The 21,601-nt window shown below is 47.4% G+C and overlaps 1 protein-coding gene across 11 annotated transcripts in view; it reads left to right on the top strand.

The window, feature by feature from the left end:
• The window catches only part of DCDC2C (doublecortin domain containing 2C), a 5,988,712-nt gene that overhangs the window by 1,066,435 nt on the left and 4,900,676 nt on the right, over positions 1 to 21,601 (top strand). The gene's annotated exons all lie outside the window — the stretch shown is intronic.

Here is a 21,601-nt window from a genome sequence, read left to right as displayed (position 1 = left end):
AGGCCAAACAAAATTTCTAGTTTTGACTGACATTACGATCCTCCGTGGGTGCCATTTTGGAATGGTCAACAGTTTAGGATCTTTTTGGTCCTTCCTTTGTGTTCTTTATCTAGTATTTATTGACATCGAAAGATGGCGCGGGTGCTAGACGCCGTACTCATGCTGCCGTTTTTGGTTGTAACAAGGTTTGTGGCATAGTTCATGTTTATTTGATGGTCCTCTATTTAGAATCTTTAATTCCGATACGTGCCTTACTTTTGGCACGTTTTGTGATACGGGTTTCGTTTGAGTGATGTAAACTAGCATCTTTTAATTAAAAGAATTGTCCACCGAAATAATTGGCGCCACTTTTTGTATACAACTGTTTTAATGATCGATTGCTGTATGAATATTGAGGTGAATTTCTGAACCCGGCATGTTTTTAATAGATTGCCATGCTGAATTGAGTTGTGGTAATCTTTAGAATTTGTATTTGGTTTAGTATAAATATGCTTTAGTAACATACATGACTTGGGATCTAATATGATGCCTCATTTTAGATTGCGTGACTGGATTATGCCCTGACGTGGGTATTGATAAATTCTCACACCAGAAGTGCTATTTCTTCGTGGAGGCTATTTTGAACCTTAACTTTATAGTATAGCAGCTCTTGCGACAATTTACTTATTGTGATGTTTTGGATAAATCCTGGATTGTTATTTCTATTTTCTATGTCGAGATGGACTTTATTTTGTTTCTTTTTCTTTAGTTCTTAACACGCCACTTGGAACTGGTAATCAGTGGTATTGCCAGTATCGTAATACATGTGTTGGTGAGATATTTACCTTATTAATTTACTCGGTGTTACTAGGGGTCTTTTTAGGATCTATTCTTTTTTGTGGGTCCTGCTTGACTGGATACGTTCTATTGTGTTATTTTTTGTTTCTTTGATCTACTTATGGATCTTGGTCCCTTTTGGTGTTGCTTAAAGGTCTTTTCTGAACTTGCTATTCATTCTTTGTTATTGTTGCGTTTTCTCTTTATGCACTTTTTTGTTTACTCTCTATTGCTCTGTTCAGATGTATTTGGAATACATGCAAGAGGCATTTGCTCTTTTGGGTGCTCCTGTTTTCTGTTGTGTTATTGATGTCACTGGGCTGTGGTACATTTGGTCTCTTCTTCTATTTCTAATGTGTCATACATTCACAAAGCCAGTTAGTAATTATTGTCTTTGTTGTACATTCTAGCCCTGATGAAGTCTATATGCATACACTGCTAACAAGACGAAACACGTGTTGGCTATAGTTCAAAAGGATGCTGTTGTGAACATTAAAGAAGAAGATTTATTCTTATTGGATTACAATGTTTCATTCTTGATGACTGATTTGCACACTATGATTGTTCTAAACTGCTCGGGATATAACATGTTTTTAGGTCGAGGGACCTATAAGCTGCGAAGCAGCTTCCGGTCCGGAGATCTTATGTTTTGGAGTAGGGCACTTTAGACCCACCACTCAGCTCCGTTCGCTTCCATTGGCTGGCTTCCTAAAGGAAGGCCAGCCATTGGAAGAGAAGGGAGTCACTCCAAACAAGCCCCGTCTTTTTCGGATTCGGGGCCGTAAGTTTTGCTGTTCTTTAGCTCGTGACGTCGTCCGTCACTCAGGACAGCAAAACAAGCCCCCAAATCCGAAAAATTTCTGAAGCTTGCGGCCACCATTTTTTTTTTCCTGCGGCTCAAGCAGGATCAAACGAGGACGCCTCCCTACAGCTTTGCGGCCCGACAGTCGTGTGGAGTCTGACTCGGGTAAGCTCTCCAGAGGTACGCAGGGCACAGTTGTTAGTAATTTTCGACGGGTGCTCCTCCTGTCAGTGCCCCCCTCCACTCTCTATATAATCAGCCCCAGCTGCCTGCTCCTCACAGGAAAGTTTATCCGAGCGCTCAGAAGTGTGACTTGACTTCTAGGCGCAGCCGGGCATCTCTTGGTGGCTTTACCCCCATACAGGGCAGGACTCCTTTTACCCTCTCTTGACGCCTCCCTACAGCTTTGCGGCCCGACAGTCGTGTGGAGTCTGACTCGGGAGTCCGGCAGTCCTTGCATCTGTCCCCCGCCATGGTGAGATGCGGAGACCGGCAGTCCTTGCACCCCTCCCCCGCCCTGGTATGATGCGGAGTCCGGCAGTCCTTGCATCCGTCCTCCGCCCTGGTGAGATGCGGAGACCGGCAGTCCTTGCACCCGTCCCCCACCCTGGTGAGATGCAGAGACCGGCAGTCCTTGCACCCCTCCCCCGCCCTGGTGAGATGCGGAGTCCGGAAGTCGTTGCACCCGTCCCCCGCCCTGGTGAGATGCGGAGTCCGGCCGACCTTGCACCCGTCCCCCGCTCTGGTGAGATGCGGAGTCCGGCAGTCCTTGCACCAGTCCTCCGCCCTGGAGAGATGTGGAGTCCGGCAGTCCTTCCACCCGTCTGCATCAGAGGTTCCAGGGAGCAGCTTTAACTTAAGAGCATTTATCTCTGCAGTAGTGTCGCCCTTCACTGTATATAATGTGACGTCAAAGAGACTCGCCATGGTTCTTTCAGTCTCATCATTACAAAACGGAAGCATTTGCAATGTTCTGTCCAACGAAGCCACAGTTGTTTCTTATTTATCTTACAATCACTGACAAAGCCAATAGTCCTGGCTTGTTGTAGGTGTAATGTTCCTTATTGTATTCTATATCTGGAGGCAATGACAGAAGCAGCAAAATACCAGCGTGGGGGCACTATGCGCGCATATTTTTAAGCCACGCCCCTAATTGCATCTGCCCCAGTTGTTTCATTCCATGTAAAGCTCTGCTGGAGCCCCCAGATGCGCGTCTAATTCAGACATTTCCTCTGAAGTACACTGTTCTCCTCATTCAGGCTGCTCTGTAGTGTCACGTGCAAGAGCGTGAGGGGGGTTAGGAAGGAATCTGAAATAGTAGGGGCTGCTGCCATAGTAACTGAAAAGGAATGTTATTTTTTTGTCCCTTTTGCGGTAGTCAGACTACAACAAACCCCGATGGGCCTCTCTTTCAAGGTGTAGTTCTTGTTAAGTGTTTTTTGCTGCTGGTGTGAAATGCTGTTTTCAGCCCCTTGGAGCTCTGACACTACTTCCTGCCGGAGCCTCTGATTTGGCAGTTTTGTTGTAGAACATTCTGCTCTTGTCTTAAATATGAACACTCAGGAGTTTGGAATTAACTCTTTCCCCCAGCCTCGCAGACGGAAATGTATGTGTCTGTGTGTGCATATGTGTGTGTGCGTGCCTGGGCATGTGTGCACATCTGTGTATGTGTGCATGCCTGTGTGTGGTTGCCTGTGCATGTGAATGCATTTCTGTGTGCGCGCATCTGTGTATGTGTGCAAGTGCCTATGTGTGCATCTGTGTGTGTGTGCCTGTGTATGTGTGTGCCTGTGTATGTGTGCGCATCTGTGTGTGCATGACTGGGCGTGTGTGCGCATCTGCATGTGTGTGCGTACCTGGGCGTATGTGCACATCTGTGTGTGTGTGTGTGTGCCTGTGTATGTGTGCATCTGTGTGTGCATCTGTATGTGTGCGCCTGTGTATGTGTGCACATCTGTGTGGGGGTGCGTGCCTGTGTGTGTGTGCATCTGTGAGTGTGTGTGCCTGTGTATGTGCGCATCTGTGTGTGTGTGTGTGTGCGTTCCTGGGCTTGTGTGTGCATCTGTGTGTGCATCTGCGTGTGTGAGCGTACCTGAGCGTATTGGCAATGTAAATAAATGACAATGCCATTTATTGATGATTTAAAAAATAAAAAATAAATGTCATAAGCAATGCCAATAGCTCTACCTTTAATGATGCCGAGACCATTGCATTGTAAATGCTTGTTCTCTGTTGATGTGGATCTCTACATCTATTGATGACGATTTGATAGATGTCATCTTTATCCCTAGTAGAAGCCCTAATAAGTCTCATAATTACTTATGACAATTGAGCGCAAACATACAACCTTCTATCTATTGTTTTTTTGTTTTGTTATCTCAGAGGCAATGTGTGAAACATTTGCACATAACACCCAGTAATACAGTGAAAACACTGCAAAATTACACCACACCAGTTTTAGGAAAATATATCTGTGTAAAACAACACCAGAATTATTAAAATCCAACATACAGTGATCCAGATACGAATATTGCAAAACTAAAGTCGATAGGTACGTCCAGGGCTATCACTGCGTTGTGAACAAACACAGGGTCTGTTGTCAGGAAGACCCACAAACAGTACCTTGGAAATGTAGGGCGTTGTGGACCTTGTGATGATCTCCAAAGAGGCGGCGTTAGTCCCAGAGATCGATGCAGGAGTCATCGGGCCCTTGGAGTCACAAGTGTTATAGATGGAACTCTGTGAGGTTCAAGTCAGGCCCGTCTGTAGGCGTCGGGGCTATGGTGGAAAGTGAAGCGCAAGCAGCAGCGTCGTCGTTGCTGAAGCGCTGCCGTCATTAGATGATCTGGAGTCAATGGCATTAGTGGGCCAAGGCTGCGGTGTGGGACGGGTCAGTGTTTTGAGTAACTCACGAGCGGTGGCCCCAGGGCACCTGCTGACAGGAGCATCTATGTCGGCGTGGAGAGTCATCATCAAGAATACCAGGGCGGCGATGTGAATTGGGGTACTGCAAAGTACTGTGCCCTCATGTCACGGTGCAAACAGAGGCATTGTGGCAAAGTCGGGTAGCATCATTAGTGAGACCAGGTTTGAGATGCGAAGCGGGGTCGTGCTCTCTGCAATGGCAGCAGGTCACCAAGCCGGCAGTGGTGTTGTGTTGCTATTTCCTCTGTGGCAGCTGAAACACGTAGTTCTATATGCGGGTACCCGCAGGATGGTGAAGTCTTTGGTGTTCCTGAGACTTCCAAGAGGAGACAAGCTCTACTTCAAGCCCTTGGGGAAACATTAACAGCAGGATTCAAGAAAGTTCAGTCCAATTGTTTCACTGACCAAGGCAGAAGCAGCAACTGCATGCCAACCAAACAAATTGAAAAAAAACGCAAAGGGGCAGTACTGCTTCTGGCAGCTCTTTCAGCTCTCCTTAGCAGGGTGCTTAGTATGAACATGTTCTAAAGTTCTGGGATCAGGGCCCCAAAATTTATACTGCTTTTCCATTTTATGTTTTAGGCAGCATGTCCCTTTTGCTCAGTAGAAACTAGTTCTGTCCTCTCTAGTACAGCTTCACTACAGAAGGTGGTGGCAACATTGCGCAGAGCAGCCACAGCCTATTCAGTTGCTAGTGCAAACTCCTCCCCCACCTCTAAATGCAGCAAGGTCTAATCAGCGTGGATATGAATCACAAAAGAAAGGCAGGACACACCTCGACTCTCCTTGTGGCTGTCTAGAGAGAGTGCACATACCTAGGTCATGTCACTCCAAAACCAGACGGTGGATACACAAACAGATAAAGGCACACAAGATGGTTAAACAAGAAAATGCCCACTTTCTAAAAAGTGCCATTTTCAAACCCATAATTTAAAAACCACCTTTACTAAATGATGTGTTATTAAATTCTGATTTCTGGGAACCTAAACTCCATTTCTCTATTTTCCCAATTAAAAGTTACACTTGTAAAATGTTAAAAGGCAGCTCCAATGATCAACTGGTGAAAAAACAGCCTTTCAATAGTGAAAAATGCAATACATAGAATTTCACTCTATGGATATGTGAAACTCACTACTACATGTCCTGCCTTTCACATACACTGTACCCTGCTCATGGGAATACCTTGGGCCTACCTTAGGGGTGCCTTACGTGTAGTAAGAGGGAAGGGTAAGGCCTAGAAGGTGGGTGCACTTGCCAGGTCAACATGGCAGTTAATACTGTGCCCATACAATGCAGTGGCAGGTCTGAGACACCTAGGAAAGGCTACTTGCGTGGGTGGCACAACCAGTGCTGCTGGCCCACAAGTAGCATTTGATTTACAGGCCCTGAGCACAAACAGTGCACCTTACTGGGGACTTACTAGTAAATCAAATATCAAAATCAAACATAACACAATTTACAGTAGGAGCACTTTCACTTCAGCACTGAATAGTAGTGATAAAGTGTGCAAAGACCCTAAACCAGCAAAAACAAAGTCCGGCATAACATCAAAAACAGGAGGTCTGAGAGCAAAAAGACAGGGGAAACACACCAAAAGATGCCAGGTCCATCAGGCACCCACTGAAACAGGCCCATTGCAATCCAATTGAAATACTCCCGACATTGGTGCAAGAACAGAGGGGCAATGCCAGAACAGATCGCAGACACTTCTCCCAAAACCTGTCACACTCCGCAGGGGTTAAGGCTGAGATGGTTTCCAGCAAATAGTGGACGGGTTTGCCAATGACAGAGACAAGTCCATCCCCCCATTAAAAGATCACCCTGGAGAGCGATCAGAATAATCAATCTAACCAGAGTTATTTTATGTTTTTAAATGTTTCTTAACTAATTAAGTTGTTTACACTATTTTCTGAGAGAAATTACGTTTGTGTGTGCTGTGTTTTCATCATATGCAATTTGCCTACTATATTTTCTCTTTTTTTTCCTTTTAGCCATTCAGCAGTATCCCCATAGACTTCATAGTGCACTGAATAGTTAGTATCACATATCCACTCTTTGTCCCACCCGTGTACAAGAGTATAATAGTAATACAATTTCAGTACTACATTCACCTAACACCCTGTGAAAAGGACGGAGGCGGAACACGCAAGAACCACCCAGCTGACAGCACCGACTCCCCAGACGTACCGGAAGAGGTTAGTGGTTTAGCTGCAGCCGGGTATTCCAAGACGAGACTCCTGACGTCATCGGAAGAGGGCGTAAAGAGAGACGGGAGGCCGGAGCTGACGGCGTCTACACCGGAGACGGAAAAAGTGCTGAAAGAGACGAGGAGGGGGAGAAGAAGACCTGAGAAAGTACCCTGTACAGCACCAGTAAGCCTGGCGGCCCGTCGGGAGTGGTGGACGCTCTGGGTCCCTTCGCCACGGCCCTGGACATGGGTCGTGGCTTAAGGCAAAGTTCCTTTGCGGGGGTCATTTTGGTGGGGGTGTTGGGGAGGCATCGGGAATTAAGGCACACGTGTGTTTTTGTTTTATATTTGCACTGCGCCCTCTTTTCCTTACGCCCCCCCCCATCACTATACGAACGGTGTCAGGTGAAGGTAACACACTCGCATGTAGAAGAAATACAGAACAGTAACCCCAGTCGTTGTTTTCTTTTCTTTCCCTGACATATGGACTAAGGGAGTCACCGGATACACCCTGGAAGCCCCAAGAACCTAGCGCTTGATGTGAAGAGCCAGAGGGACCGTGAACCACCATTGCACTGACAGTGCTTTGTGAAACTTGAATTCTTTTCCATTCCATAATATTTGCTTTTGTTTGTTATCCTGACTTGAGAAAAAGGAGAATTCCTTACAAAATAAACCACTTTTCTACCATATCTCAAGTTTTCTTTGTTCCCTTTTGTGCAACCGCTACACACCCCTAAGCTACCATGTCCCCATCAGCCTTGGTACAGAGCAGAAAATTGTGATCTGGTGCTAAACAGCATTTTGCTATTTGGTTACAGTGCTCCAGGCTTAGATCCTATAGGTCTTATACCCAGTTTCCCCCCTCCTTCCTTTTGAAATGTAGCCCTCTCTACTGCCTACTCCCCCAGTACCCTTACTCGAGTGGAATCGATAACTCTGACTTGCAGACTGCACATCGAACAACATATTGTTTTAGTGATGTACTAAGTACATTTTTTAATCTATTTGTGGCTACTAGGAGTAACCAAACTACACCCTTGAAATACTATCTATGAATGTGAATGGTTTATCAGACTTCTTCAAAAAAAGGTCCTACAATACCTCAACATCAAATGGAGAACATGGCACTACTACAAGAAATGCATTTTCCACCACATAAAATAGATAAACTAAAGAAAGACTGTGAGGGCAAGTTAGTGGGCAGCTGTTGCACCAGTGTTGCACTAGTGCTGAATGTAATAACAAAAACGGTACTACGAACCTATCTCAAAATGTGGGGTAGTGATACTAGTCCACAAGTCTATTCCCCACAAGGTTCTGAACACTGAACTGATGCAGGAGATAGATATGTCTTCCTAAAATTGAAAATGAACGATCACGCTCTGTGTATGCTCCCAGATAATTGTAAATTGAGTTTTCTAGCACAGATCCCTCGAATTCAGAAAAACGAAAACCGTCGTAGGCGCATATTGGATATTGATAGGACAGGTAGTATTAACAAATATAATACAGCAGACAGAGCACTGCTTAGCAATATTAGAGAGTGTTAGGTCCTTGTTGACATCCGATAATTAAAACACCCTGGTGATAAGGGATATACCTACCTAACTCATGCCCAACACACCTCGTCTTGCATCAATTTGTTCCTAATGCATGTTAACAGTTTTGCTACAATTTTCACTTGAGAAGGACATGGTACTCTACATCCCCCTAAGCAGCCACATCACACAACACCTTCAACAACTCCATTGGCTCCTAGACAAGAAGGGAATCACTTTCCAGCTCCTCACTCATGCCTACAATGCTCTACATCATGAAGGACCAGCATACATGAAAATTGCCTCACATTTTACGTACCCGCCAGACAACTCTGATCCTGCCAACTCTCCCTTGCCTCCTTCCCCATAATCCACAAGACCAGAACTGGAGGAAGGTAGTTCTCCCACCATGTGCCAAGACCTGGAACACCCTTCCCCTCTACCTCAGGCAATCCACGTCACTGACCCAGTTAAGGCAGGACCTCAAGACCTGGCTCTTTGAATAATCTTCCACCCAATATGACCAGCAGCCCCCCTACGCAGTGGCTTGAGACCCTCACCGGTGAATAACCGCGCTACACAAGACCCTGATTGATTGATCGATTGACATCCTATGGGGGACCCTTTCTGGTCATTACCTGATAGTACTAGACATTTATCAAGACCATAGCATTATGATTGTTTCCCTGTTAGACCTAGCCCGTTTGACTGGTTTATCCCCAACCAGTTTGCCTTTTGCCTCCTATTTTTCTGACCCTGTTTTGTTGGCTGTAGGATTCTGAGCACTTTACCATTGCTGATCAGTGCTAAAGTGCATATGCTCTCTGTATAAATGGTGATAAGATTGACATATTTTATTTACTGGTAAGTCTCTAGTAAATTGCCTGAAGTGTGTCAGGGCCTGTAAATCAAAAGCTACTAGTGGGCTTGGAGCACTGGTTGTGCCACCCGCATGAGTAGCCCTTGGAATGTATCTTAGACCTATCACTGTAGTGTGCGTGTGCGCAGTTGTAAACGGCACCCAATTGCCAGGCCCAAACCTTCCCTTTCCTTACATATATGGCACCTTTAAGGTAGTCTGAAGGTACTGCCATCGGCAGAGTGCAGTGTATGTGAAAGGTAGGACATGTACAGCGGGTGTGTGTGACATGTACTGATAGTGAAATACAGTGTATTTCATTTTTCACTATTGAAAGGCTATCTGTCCTATAGGCTAACATTGGAGTTGTTTTGTAACATCTTACAAGTATAACTTTCAATAGGGACAAAATAGAGAAACGGAGTTTAGGGTCTCTGAGCTCAGAATTTATTAATGCACCTTTTGGTGAAGATGTTTTTTTAATTCTGTGTTTGAAAATGCCACTTTTAGAACGCAGGCATTTTCTTGGTTTACCATCCCATGTGCCTCTGACTGTTATGTTATGTTATGTTATGTTATGTGGTTTTTATTAGGCGCACAGATGATCCAGCTAAGGAGCGTCCTGGCGCCCGACAAGGCAGCTACACAACACAACTAAATAAAAACAGCACAAGCAAAATGACTAAGGGAATAAAAATGTTTTCACGGCGCGACGAAAAGAAAGCAAATCGCTCATAGCGCGAATTGCCGGGGGTAAGGAGTTCCACAAAGCAGCGGCCCGCACTCGAAATGAGCGTCCACCGGCCCTGGCTCGCTTAAAGCGCGGTACCACGGCCAATTCGAGGTCTGCCGATCTTAAGGGTCGTGCTGGGATGTAGTTGGCCATGAGGGTCGTAAGGATCGTTGCCGGGGACCCCTTCAAGATCTTATAGGCGACGCAGAGGACCTTAAACTGAATCCGCTGCGCCACCGGGAGCCAATGCAGCGCTCGTATGGTGCTGGAGGTAGGACAGAATCTTGGAAGGCCTACCACCGCTCTCGCTGCTGCATTCTGGATCCGTTGCAGGCGCCCGATCTCAGCCACGTTCAACCCGGCCAGCAAAGAACTAGCATAATCCAGCCTGGAGATGACGGTAGCTTGGATCATAAGTTGCCGAGTGGGGGCATCGAAGAACTTTAGCACCGGACGGAGCCCACGCAAGATGCCGAAGCAACAAGCAGCCGTGCGTTTAGTGTGGCATGCAAACGTAAGGGAAGGGTCCAACCAGACCCCGAGGTTCTTAAGCTCGGCGACTGGGATGGGAGCAGAACCCAACTCCTCCGGCCACCATCTCTCTCCCCACAGTTCCGGTTGCCTACCAAATACCATCACCTCGGTCTTACTAGCGTTTAGCTGGAGACAATTGAGCGTCATCCAGCTAGCGACCGCCCTCAGTCCTTGTTGAAACCTAGGGGCGTCGACTTCAGCATCCCCGCTGATCGTGACCGCTAGCTGGGTGTCATCGGCATATGACACCATGGTCATACCCCATTGTTTGACAACCTCAGCTAGCGGCCTTACGTACAGATTGAACAGCGTAGGACTCAGCGAGGAGCCTTGGGGGACGCCCAGGTTCAACGGAAGAAATTTTGACTGATAAGGTGGGACGGTCACGCTAAAGGCCCGGTTGGTTAGGAACGACCGGAACCAGTCGAGAGCAGTGCCGGTAACACCAGCCTCCTCTAAACGCTGCAGAAGGATAGGGTGCGAGACGGTGTCAAAGGCAGCGCTTAGATCTAATAGCACCAGCGCTGCCGTTTGTCCCGCGTCAAGCACGGAGCGAAGGTGCTCCACCATGTAGAGCAGAGCCGTCTCCGTGCTATGACCTGCCCTGAACCCATTCTGCGTGGCGTCGAGTATATCAGCTCGACGGAGATGTTCCGAGAGGGCGGCATTTACGTGTGCCTCCATCACCTTAGCCGGCCACGGCAAGAGTGAAATAGGCCGATAGCTCTCCGGCTTGCTCCCATCCAGGCTAGGTTTCTTCAGGATCGGACGAACCATGGCTCGCTTCCACTTCAGTGGAACTACGCCAGATGTAAGTGACGCATTGACCAAGGAACAAAGCGGGGAGATGTCATGTGCCGCAAGGTCCTTGAACACTTCAGGGCAAAGTGGATCCTCAGGGGACCCAGACTTCACTCTGCGGGCCAAAGTGCCTAGGCTATCAGAGTTTAACAAAGGTAGAGAACATAGTCCCTCAGATGGTGGTGGCTTAGAAGATGTAATCGCCGAGGGAACGACCACAGGAAAGGCTCGGTAGATGGCATTCACCTTTTCCAGGAAAAACTCTGCCAACTTTTCACAGTGCTCCACAGAGCTCTGGTGTGATGTTGTAACTTTTTTGGCAGTGAGGTCTTTCAATACCTTAAAGATAGCCTTTGCCGGGTTCGAACTGTTCCTGAATTGTGTCGCATAAAAAGCGGCACGGGTTCTACACACCGCCCGATGGTACACCTTCACTGTTGCCTGATATAAGACTTTCTTAGAGCTGGAATAGGCTTTGCGCCATGCCCGCTCTGCGCGCCTGCAAGAAACCTTCAGAGCCCGCAGAGAGTCGTCATACCAGGGGCTGGCCTTGCCAGATCCAGTTTTACAGGTCACCAAGGGGATGAGGGTGTCCAAGGCCCTGGAGACCCAGTCGCTAAACCTGTCGTACATCTGATCCGGCGGACCTGAGACGTCAAGCGGGTCAGCTGATAAGAGATGAAAGAACTCATCCAGCTTAAGTTTGTTCCAGCGTCTTCTTGGAACAGAACACACCACTGGCTTAGAAGGACTAGCCACGATAGGGCAGTGGAACTGTATCAAATAGTGATCAGTCCATGCCAGAGGTGTGTAGCTGGTGACACAGACTTCCGTCAGATTGGTAAAGAACGGGTCGAGGGTGTGACCCCCTGAGTGTGTGGGCTGCGTCACCAACTGATTCAGCTGTAACGCCTCAAGGTCCGCCAGGAAACTGGATACTGAAGGACTACTGGAGTTGTTAAAGTGCAGATTTAAATCTCCAATGATGGTAAAATTGGAGCACCCCGTAGCCAGATTGCTAATAGCCTCCGGTAACGCTGCTCTAAAGGCCACTTCACTCCCCGGGGGCCTATAAATTACAAGTCCCGACAGGGTGAAGTTGGATGTAATAGCGACCTTAAACAGGGCGCATTCGCACCCTGGGATCTTTTGCCCATGCCATGTAGTAGGGTAACAGGACTTGACGGCAAGAGCAATACCCCCGCCTCTTGAGGTCCTATTCAAGGTGAATACCGAGTATTCCGGCGGGAAGGCCAGATTGACAATGGCCGTGTCAGCATCCTGCAGCCAGGTCTCTGTTACGCAGAATAGGTCAGGCACCTCCCTGCCTAGCAGGTCATTAATGTCAAGATGGTGCTTGACAAGCGACCTAGCGTTAAGATTCCAAATGCTAATACCTGGCGACGGGCTTAAGGGCGTGCGCAGGACATCCCCGCAGCTCCTGCTTACGGGGGCAGCCAGCGCAAAGCATCCGCAGCCACACGATAACGGGCCGCATAAGGGATCCACCCTAGGTGTAGAGCAGGGTGGCCGCGACCTCTCAATGGCAACCAGACTATCTCTGGTGTAGCACCGCATGATGTAGAATAGACCGACCAGGAGGGGGCCCAGAGTCCAGCCACGTCCAGCGCGTCCTATCGCGGACGGGCGCAGACGGGCAGGACTCTGGCACGACTCCGGCATGCGACGGCGTTCCCGCTGCGCGGGAGAGAGCGACTTTAAATAGGCGCCGGAATGGAGGGAGGAGCGCGTGACCGCTCCAAGATGGCGCCCGCCGAAAAAAGCCTGGTCCCAAACCAAGATGGCGCTGGTCGCCGATCAGCTCACAGCCCCCGGACCACCCACAGGACCCGGGCCCACCGAAAACGGTGGTGGATATTCCAATTTAAATGCAGGTATGAGGGGGGAGGAGAGCCCCAGCAGTGCACATTTAAAAATGCTAAAACCAAAAAAACGAAGCCAAAACGCGCTAAATGCGTCAACAAATACGAATTAAGATTTTGAGCGCTTACAAACCGCAGCGCGGTAGAATGCCACCTTGTTTGTGTATCCAGCGTCTGCTGTTGGAGTGACAGGAGCTGGAGACTCACATTCACTCTAGACAGTCCCTAGTGGGGTTGAGGTGTGCCCTGCCTTGCCTGGGTGACTCATTGCTGGGCTGAACAGACCTGGTCTGCATTCAGAGTAGTGGGAGGAGTTTCACTTGCATCTGAATAGGCTGTGTCTTCTTTGCACAATGCTGTCCCCTGTAGAGATGCTGCACCCGGGAGGACATGACAGGTTTGGAATGGGTTCAGAGACCCTTGCCACGAAGAGAACAATAAAAAATGGGGTATAAGTATTGGACCTAAACCCCCAGGACTTTAGTTTACTTCAGGAAACAAGAGGACCCTGCCAAGAAGAGTGGAAGAACTGTGTGAGGAGCTCTGCCTTTTCTGTGTGAGGGATGGGTTGGCCTGCAGTGGGTGCTTCTGTATGTGGTGGAGGAAATTGACTGACTGTTTTTGCCTTGCTGTGATATCCTGCTTGGGAAGAAATCTCCAAGGCCCTGTGTGTCCTGGCCTCCTGTTCTAGGAACCTCAGAGACATCAACTTTTCCATGTGCTTTATCAGCAAGAGCTCTGGGTGCTTTACTTTCCAAGAGCTATGTGTGCTTTTTATTTTCACTTAAACTTCCTGTGCTTATTGGAAGTTGTTGGGGGTGGAGAAATTCATTAGACTATGTTTTTCTGAGAAGTTCCTCAGTCCGCCACCAGGGGAGGCCTTCTGGTACTCCCTGGATTCCTACTCCCCGTGGGCACTGCCCTCAGCACTGCCTTGGGCCCGTGTTCGAGGCTCAGCCCATCTGTTGCGGCACAAGAAATTAGGAATTCAAGAGCGGCTGCTCACCAGCGAAGTGAGCACATCAGGAGTGGAAGGTGTTGACGCCGCCAACGAGGGAGCAGAGGCCGGAAGCAGGGTCGTGGCTCACCAAAGCCCTGCCCACATCAGGGCGCTCTTTGAAGGGGAGAGAGCAACCGCTGACAGCCGTAGAAGGGGAAACGGAGGCGGCTTTGTATCCGTCAGGAGTGTAATCCATCAGGAGTGTGAAAAGGAGTGGCCCGCATTAGCAAGTATTGGTGAAAGCTGGCAGCGCGGCCTCAACCACTGTCCCACAACCTCAACCACTGTCCCACGACCTCATTTGACCACCTTTCAAGCCCCTTACGGACCTCGGAGTCCCACAGGGACTCCTTGCTGTTTTGCTTTTCGGGAGTCCTGAGCATTGCCGCACCACCTTACATAGAGGTGCAGGTACTTCTACATCCTGTGTTTAATCAGTATTGTTAAGGGGATACCATAATGGAGCTCAGAGGAGCACAGGTGTTTCTGTGCTCTATTTCCGCATAATGCATATGTTTCGAAGGTCCTGATAGCCAAATGCTTTGCCCTTTTTGTGGGCAAAGCGATCATGTCATTCCTGAGTGTCTGGATTTTAGAGTGTACAACGTACATATCTTGAGTAGTACTGCTTGGTAACTATTCCATGAAGTTCAATACATGATGACCCATTAGAATATTGTCGTTCTAACTTTGCATGGTCAGGCTAAGGAGTATTATCCCAGGACTTGCATTGTGTGCACAGTGATTGTGATTGTCATTTTACCTTGATATTTTTATTTATGCCCTGATGTTGTGCTTTACATATGATCCAAAGTGTGTTCACAAGTATTTTTGCGGATGATTCAAAGAGTCATTGGACTAATGTGCGTGTGTGTTGCGCAAATACTTTACACATTGACCATGAGTTGAGAGTTGATTGCCATGGATATGCAATTCCACATTTATAGGTTTTTCATGTGTGCTTAGTGTCCCAGTTGTACTTCAAATGCCTGATCCCTTTTATTTCAAGCCAGGCTGATACAGTAGTTGACACCCTAGTCAATCACCGCATGAGCCACAACCAACATTAGTTCATATTGATGATGCGTTCATGTCTAAGTATGGCTAACTGGCCTTGGGGTTTCTTCAGTTTGCTGACTTGACAGTTAGTGCTTGGAGGTCTCCTGTCTTCTTGCGAAAGTCCCTCTGGTACATGTATGATAAATATAAAGTTGCTATTCCTGGTGAGTGACAGCAAACATCTCTTTAATGTAACTAGCTGCTAGATCCAGCTCTGATGCAGCAATTGTTAAGGTGTGGGCGAAATGGAAGTAGAATCATTGCAGGGGGGACAATTAATTGATTCTGAGTTGAATAAGTCTTGTGAACAAACTAAGGGGCATATTAACGAGCCCCTATCGCCACTGGAACGTCACTTTTCACGACTTTCCTGTGGCGATAGGGGTTTTGCCTTATTTACAAGACAGCGTTAAGTCACTTAATGTGGCTTAACGCTGCCTTGTAAAGAAGGACCCCTTTCACTCTATGCTTAGGGCACTCCACCGCAACACCCATTGATTCCAACGCTGCCCCCTATTTACATGGGTGGCGTATATAGGAGGCAGTGCCAGAATTAAGACCAGGGAAAACCTGTTCATACCCTGGCGCCACGAGGAGAAACGTTTTATTTCCCCTTGTTTTTTAGGTCTCCCCTGAGCCAGCGCATGCGCTGCTCGGCGAGACATTTAGAAAGCATCTTCCAAAGTCTTTTGCCAGCCACCAGCTTGCAGTTACTCGCACAATGGTGAGCAGAGGTGCCATATGGCTTCTGGTTACATTGCCGTGACCTGTCTAGAAAAAAAGCTGGGGAACCGTTCAAATGAAAAGCAAAGCGTTCTTGTACATGAATGCATACTGTCAAGTTAGTGTTATACCATACATATTCCATGGAATTATTTATGCTTTGGAGTTCTCATGCCTGGTTGTAGTTTAGCATAGGCACTGCTCACACATCGGTGTTTGCAACTTGCTTCGGGTGCACTTGCTACATTAATAGACTACCAACTACAGCTCAGAAAAATACATTTCCGTGTTAGTGACCTGGCATCTCTTAACCCAGAAATAATAGTTACACTCATGGAAATAAACTTAGCCAGTGGGTCGATCACTGGAACAAGGCCAAGATGTCAAATCAAGCACCGCGAGACCTGGTTAATATGTAATCAGAGGTAAAGTGCCTTTTGCGGAAGCATAAAAGGCTTGCAGTAAACCGGGTTTTACAAATGGTTATCAGCTGATGACACATGCTTCAAAACATGTTGCAAATGGTTTAGGCTTGAATAAATAAACTGAGAATGTGCCTTTCCATGTGCCGAATATTACGAATGTGTACATTTTCTGTCTTTGTCCTTCATTTACTATTCCTTCTGTTTGACATGTATACATAATATATCAGCATAGTTTGCTTTGTTGCAAGCGCTATTGGTTTGTGAGACGTTTGCAGTCTTGATATTTTTTTCATCGGAGATCTTTCATAAAGATGGTGTTTGCCTCTGCCTGCTGCTACACAGTGAACCTCAGGCCCCTTCCTTTTGTAAGCAACATATTTATGTGTCAATTAAAATAAAGAGGAATATGTGAGCGTTAATATGTTGACAAAACGATTGAAACATGAAATCATGAGACCATCTCTAATGCATAATAAACAAAATCAACACGTACTAATAAACTAAGTATTGTGGGGGAAATTTAAAGGAGAGACAAACTGTGCTTTTTGGAGCTGAATATAGCCAGTGCCCACGACCAAAATATGAACAAATTTAAACATCAAGGTACAGTGGCTGTCGGAAGTACAGCAAGCAATTGTAAAAATGTAAAATGTGATTTTATTGTGTGAAGGGAGGAGGGATTGTACCTGAAGTGTGCACCCTTTTTGCTTTCCTGGCTGCCCATGGATATTTTGTATGCAGACACAGACGGCATGCTTATAAGGACTTAAGTTACTGAATGTTGACTAAGTACTTGACATAACCTTTAGTTGGACACTATGGATAATCTGAATTCAGAACGAGAATGTATGGCAGAAAACCTCTTTTGGGACCTTAATGCAGTGTAACACTTGATAAAGTTGTAATTGTTACGAAAAGGCTAAGCTGGAACATCTGAAAGGCTAGAGTGAATCAACTCTAATAAATAAGAATTGGAACACCATCGGACTTTAAGTTTTATAAGGTACTGGGCATAGAAAAAGTAGCCAAATTGGAAAGATTAATAATTGTATCTTGACAATGTGCATCAGCCTTAGACAGCCATGCCATGTGGAGCCTGCCGGGGGTCACTCCCTCCACCTCCAGCCAGCAGTTCACGTCCTCCCTACGCTCTCTTTCTCTCTGTGTCAGCCTGGGCCGCTCCCTCCCTCCAGCCTCCTCCCCCTTTGTCTCGCCGTGCTTTTGTCCCCCCCCCCTTTTCTGAATGAAGGGAAATTCAAGGCATGGGCAAGGCGCGTGCACAAGTCTGTGATGACAAGTGAGTGTGAAACTTTGGTGGAGATTAATTTAAAAACTGAACGGAGATTGGGTGGGGGGAGGAGTGAGTTTATTTACTGAACTGACGTGAAACCGAGGTCGGTTAAGGGCGACTTGCTGTGTGTCACTAACCGCGCCACGGGCGCCTTGATTGTTGAACAAAACAGATGGGAGCTGTAGGAATCCTGTCACCTCAAACTGTCCGCCTCTCAAAGAATTCATTGGAGGCGACAGTTCGACCTGAAGGTGAAAAAAGATGACATATACCACACACAGGAGTCGTTCGCGATTTGTATTGTCAGACTGAAAAGGAGCGCAAACGTGCAACGATTTCTCCTTCTCCTAAGCAGCCGGTGGTTCCTGAAGTTTCTGCATGCTGGTCTTGGCAAGGTGAACAGGCAATATGGACAGATTCCGCTCGGTAGGAATGCGCCCTACTTATTTGTTAAAAAGTGATTTTCTTTTAATACACATCAGGCCAAAGCAGTAGTAGTTTGTATAGGGGTCCGTAAACACTGCTGACAGGCCTGGTGCTGCTAGACGCTCCTCATGCTCTGCCTTGCACCCTTCACCCCCTCCACCTTGCACCCTTCTCCCCCTCAGCCTTGTACCCTGCACCTCCGCCTTGCACCCTTTTCTACCTTGCACCCTTCTCCCCTCTGCCTTGCACCCTTCTCCCCTCTGCCTTGCACCCTTCTCCCCGCTGCCTTGCACCCTTCTCCCCGCTGCCTTGCACCCTTCTCCCGGCTGCCTTGCACCCTTCTCCCCGCTGCCTTGCACCCTTTTCCCCGCTGCCTTGCACCCTTTTCCCCTCTGCCTTGCACCCTTCTCCCCTCTGCCTTGCACCCTTCTCCCCTCTGCCTTGCACCCTTCTTCCCTCTGCCTTGCACCCTTCTCCCCTCTGCCTTGCACCCTTCTCCCCCTTTGCCTTGCATCCAAGCATTGGCATAGCCAATAGGTCTCGCCTTTGGCATTGTGCAGCACACATGAAAATAGCAAAAGGCCAATGATTGTTTATCTACAGGAAGGTCCCCCTTTGTGCACATAAACAACCATTTTTTTAAAATGTCGTTTTGCAACTTCTATGTGTGCAGCATTAAGCAGCACACTTAGAAGTTACAAAACAGCATTTAAAGATTGTTTATGTGCAGGAAAGGTGACCTTCCTGCACATAAACAATCTTCCCTTGCACGCAGACACCCTTGCATTATGGTGCAAGGGTGCCTGCATTGGCGCTAGGCTGCTAAGTGTAGCACCAGCACAGGGGGAAATGCTGGGCTGCACCATATTCTTGCAAATATGGTGCAGCCCATCGTTTTGGAAGTGGCGGAGTGAGGCGTTAAGCTAGGAAGGCAGGTAAATATGCCCCTAAATGTTTCTCTCTGTAGTCGACTACACTTGAAAAGTTTACTAAGGGACTATATTAGTCCATCTGTTGTTAGTAGGATGAAACTAGTGGTTACCGATACCTGTCCTACATGCCATGATGGGAAAGCTGAGGTCTGTTATATGTTGTAGGCATGCTTGCAGTGTTGCAGTTCCTAGATGAATGTTGTGGAACATTTAGAAATGTTGCAACCGGCTGCAGTGGTTGTTTTGCCAATAAAAAGTAAGCACATCCTCAAGTTATGTTTCTGAAAGTGGGACTGATACTTGCTGTCCACCAGTTATGGTTATGTCACAATATATATCTTGCTACCCAGTGTTTTCTTGAAAACAAAACAGCTAAGCAGAGTCCGGAGTCCAGGATCAGTATTCACCTTTAATTGCGTTAGTGCTGAGTGCAGCAATACTTAACCTGCTTAGTAACAATTCCCATTGTAGTACCTGAGTGGGAAGGACTTCCATTGTAGAACACACGTAATGGGGGTGTTCCACCAAAAACCCAGGACTTGTAAGGCCACAACGTTATTTTTTTCAAAATTGTGATCGTCAAACATGAACAAAATGTAGCAATTGCACAAGATTTGCAACTGATGACGGCACGGCTAGCTTCACATCACATGGTGATGATGTCATGATTCATGACTGTCTAGAATTGGTAATTGAGTACAGCGATTTGATAACACTGTAAATACTCATAGATTGTTCCCCTCCACTCCTTTCTGAATTCCGTGTTTTCTTACAAGATAAATTTACTTGCTAACCGATTCTTGTTGGAACCACAGAAAACATCGAGATTGCTGTTAATGGCTAGCGTTTGCCTTTAATTCACAGTACTAATCCTATTGTTCTATCAAGCTGCTATGACTACTCTTATAGTATTGCAGCATCACATAATTTATTTTGAGCAATTTCTGTGCTGATTATGACGCTTCAGTACGACCACGTTGTTTCAAAATATTCAATAGCTGTTTTTTAAGAACCAGAAAATACCCAAGGTTTAACACATTGAGACCACAATGAAAAGCAGAAGCCATTGTTAGAACTTTGTAAGACTATTGCTAAGTCATACATATCATTAAGAAGAGAAAAGAGAAACATTGATAGAATCTGTAGAACAGAGAACTCTTTTGCATGCCTACATGACTCTTCATTGTAAATTACTGGGTCAGAATCTGATTATAATTCTGAATCTACTTATTGTCTGAAAACGTCATAACAGAGTAAAAACATTTTTTAGGTCTCGGCTAAGCGCGCGGAAGCGCGTTCTCGCCGAGAACCTTTTGTCGCCGTGTCTGCTTTCCAGGAGACAATCCTGGCAGCGCGCATCGCCTTGGAGGCGATTTCAAACTGTCACGCGCACAAGTACGAGCGCTCAATTGACACACACACACGATCGCCCATGCACGCACGCACCCACACATACAGATAACCCACCCCCGCCGTCGCATACACACACACGTGCACACACACACACACACACACACACACACACAAGTGCACAGAGACCCCCCCCGCCCTTTTGCACTTACCGGCTCAATCTCAGGGGACTCCGCTCTCAGCACGTGGCAGGGGCAGGCACCGGGCATGTGCCTTGTGCCCCCTCCGCAACGTTCACGCTGCAGCTCTTCAACACTTGCGCAACATCCTACTGGCGGCCCCGGGGCTCTCCACCGCTCACAGGAGCCCCGGGCCACGAGACGCATTTCCTCCGCCTGCCTCCTCTTCCGGTCCGGACGCGGCCCGCCCCCGTCACAGGCGACCTTGCCTGACTTCCGGTGCGGCCGCGGCCGGATTCCGGGGGCAGTAAGAGTTTTTTTTTTTAATGTGCTCAAGAAGCTTTTTTTTTATATTGCACTAAATTCTTCAGCTGGATGTTGACGTTCGTCTAGAGTACAGGCATTGCACTAATTTAGCACTTTTTTCTGTACTATAGTTTTTTCAGTTATATGGTCCTTCCAAGCCTATACTTGCTGCTCCATAGTGCTTTTAGTAGCAAGTTTTACTGAGTACTGGTACAGCTAACTCATACCTATTGCTACTATTACCAAATAAAATGTGACCACTCTCTTTACCATCCTTATAAGGGTGGAAGGCTGAGAACCTTGCAACGGTTCGAACTTGTGAGCTTCAGGTCACTGCATACAGAGGCGAGCTGTAGTATTCAAACTGGCCTAACCTCAGCAAGAATGGCAACATTGCACATGTTGGAGCCCGTCTGCCCAGGCCATAGCACATCGCAGGAACTTCACATGGTATGATGAGCATGCAGGGAGTTCATTTTATTTTAAAATAGTCAACATGAGTGGGTAGTGAAGTGACTACGGAAGCAGTTGGGCAGAGTCTGACAGCGTTTCAAGCAAGAAGCGAGGTACGGTCAGCTGGCAGCACTGAGCAGAGTGACCTGGCAGCAAGGTGGCTAAGTTTGGGAACCCAGCACAGGTCGGTGGTTTGTTATAATGCTCCCGGGTAGTCCCCCCACACCCCTCGTAGTCGTGCTCACCGTACTCCCTGCCCTATCGCTGCCTCCAGCCCCGTTCCCCCCCCTCCTCCCCCCTCGAGTGTTCGGGGAGGGAGCGGGTGACAAGCTGCCTCTGCTGCGGGGTAGTAGAGTCCTGTATGAGCCTTGCAGG

This window comes from Lissotriton helveticus, chromosome 6 (genome assembly GCF_964261635.1).
Source record: "Lissotriton helveticus chromosome 6, aLisHel1.1, whole genome shotgun sequence".
NCBI lineage: Eukaryota > Metazoa > Chordata > Amphibia > Caudata > Salamandridae > Lissotriton > Lissotriton helveticus.
The sequence above is the reverse complement of the archived record's forward strand: the minus strand, read 5'-3'. Positions and strand labels throughout refer to the sequence as shown.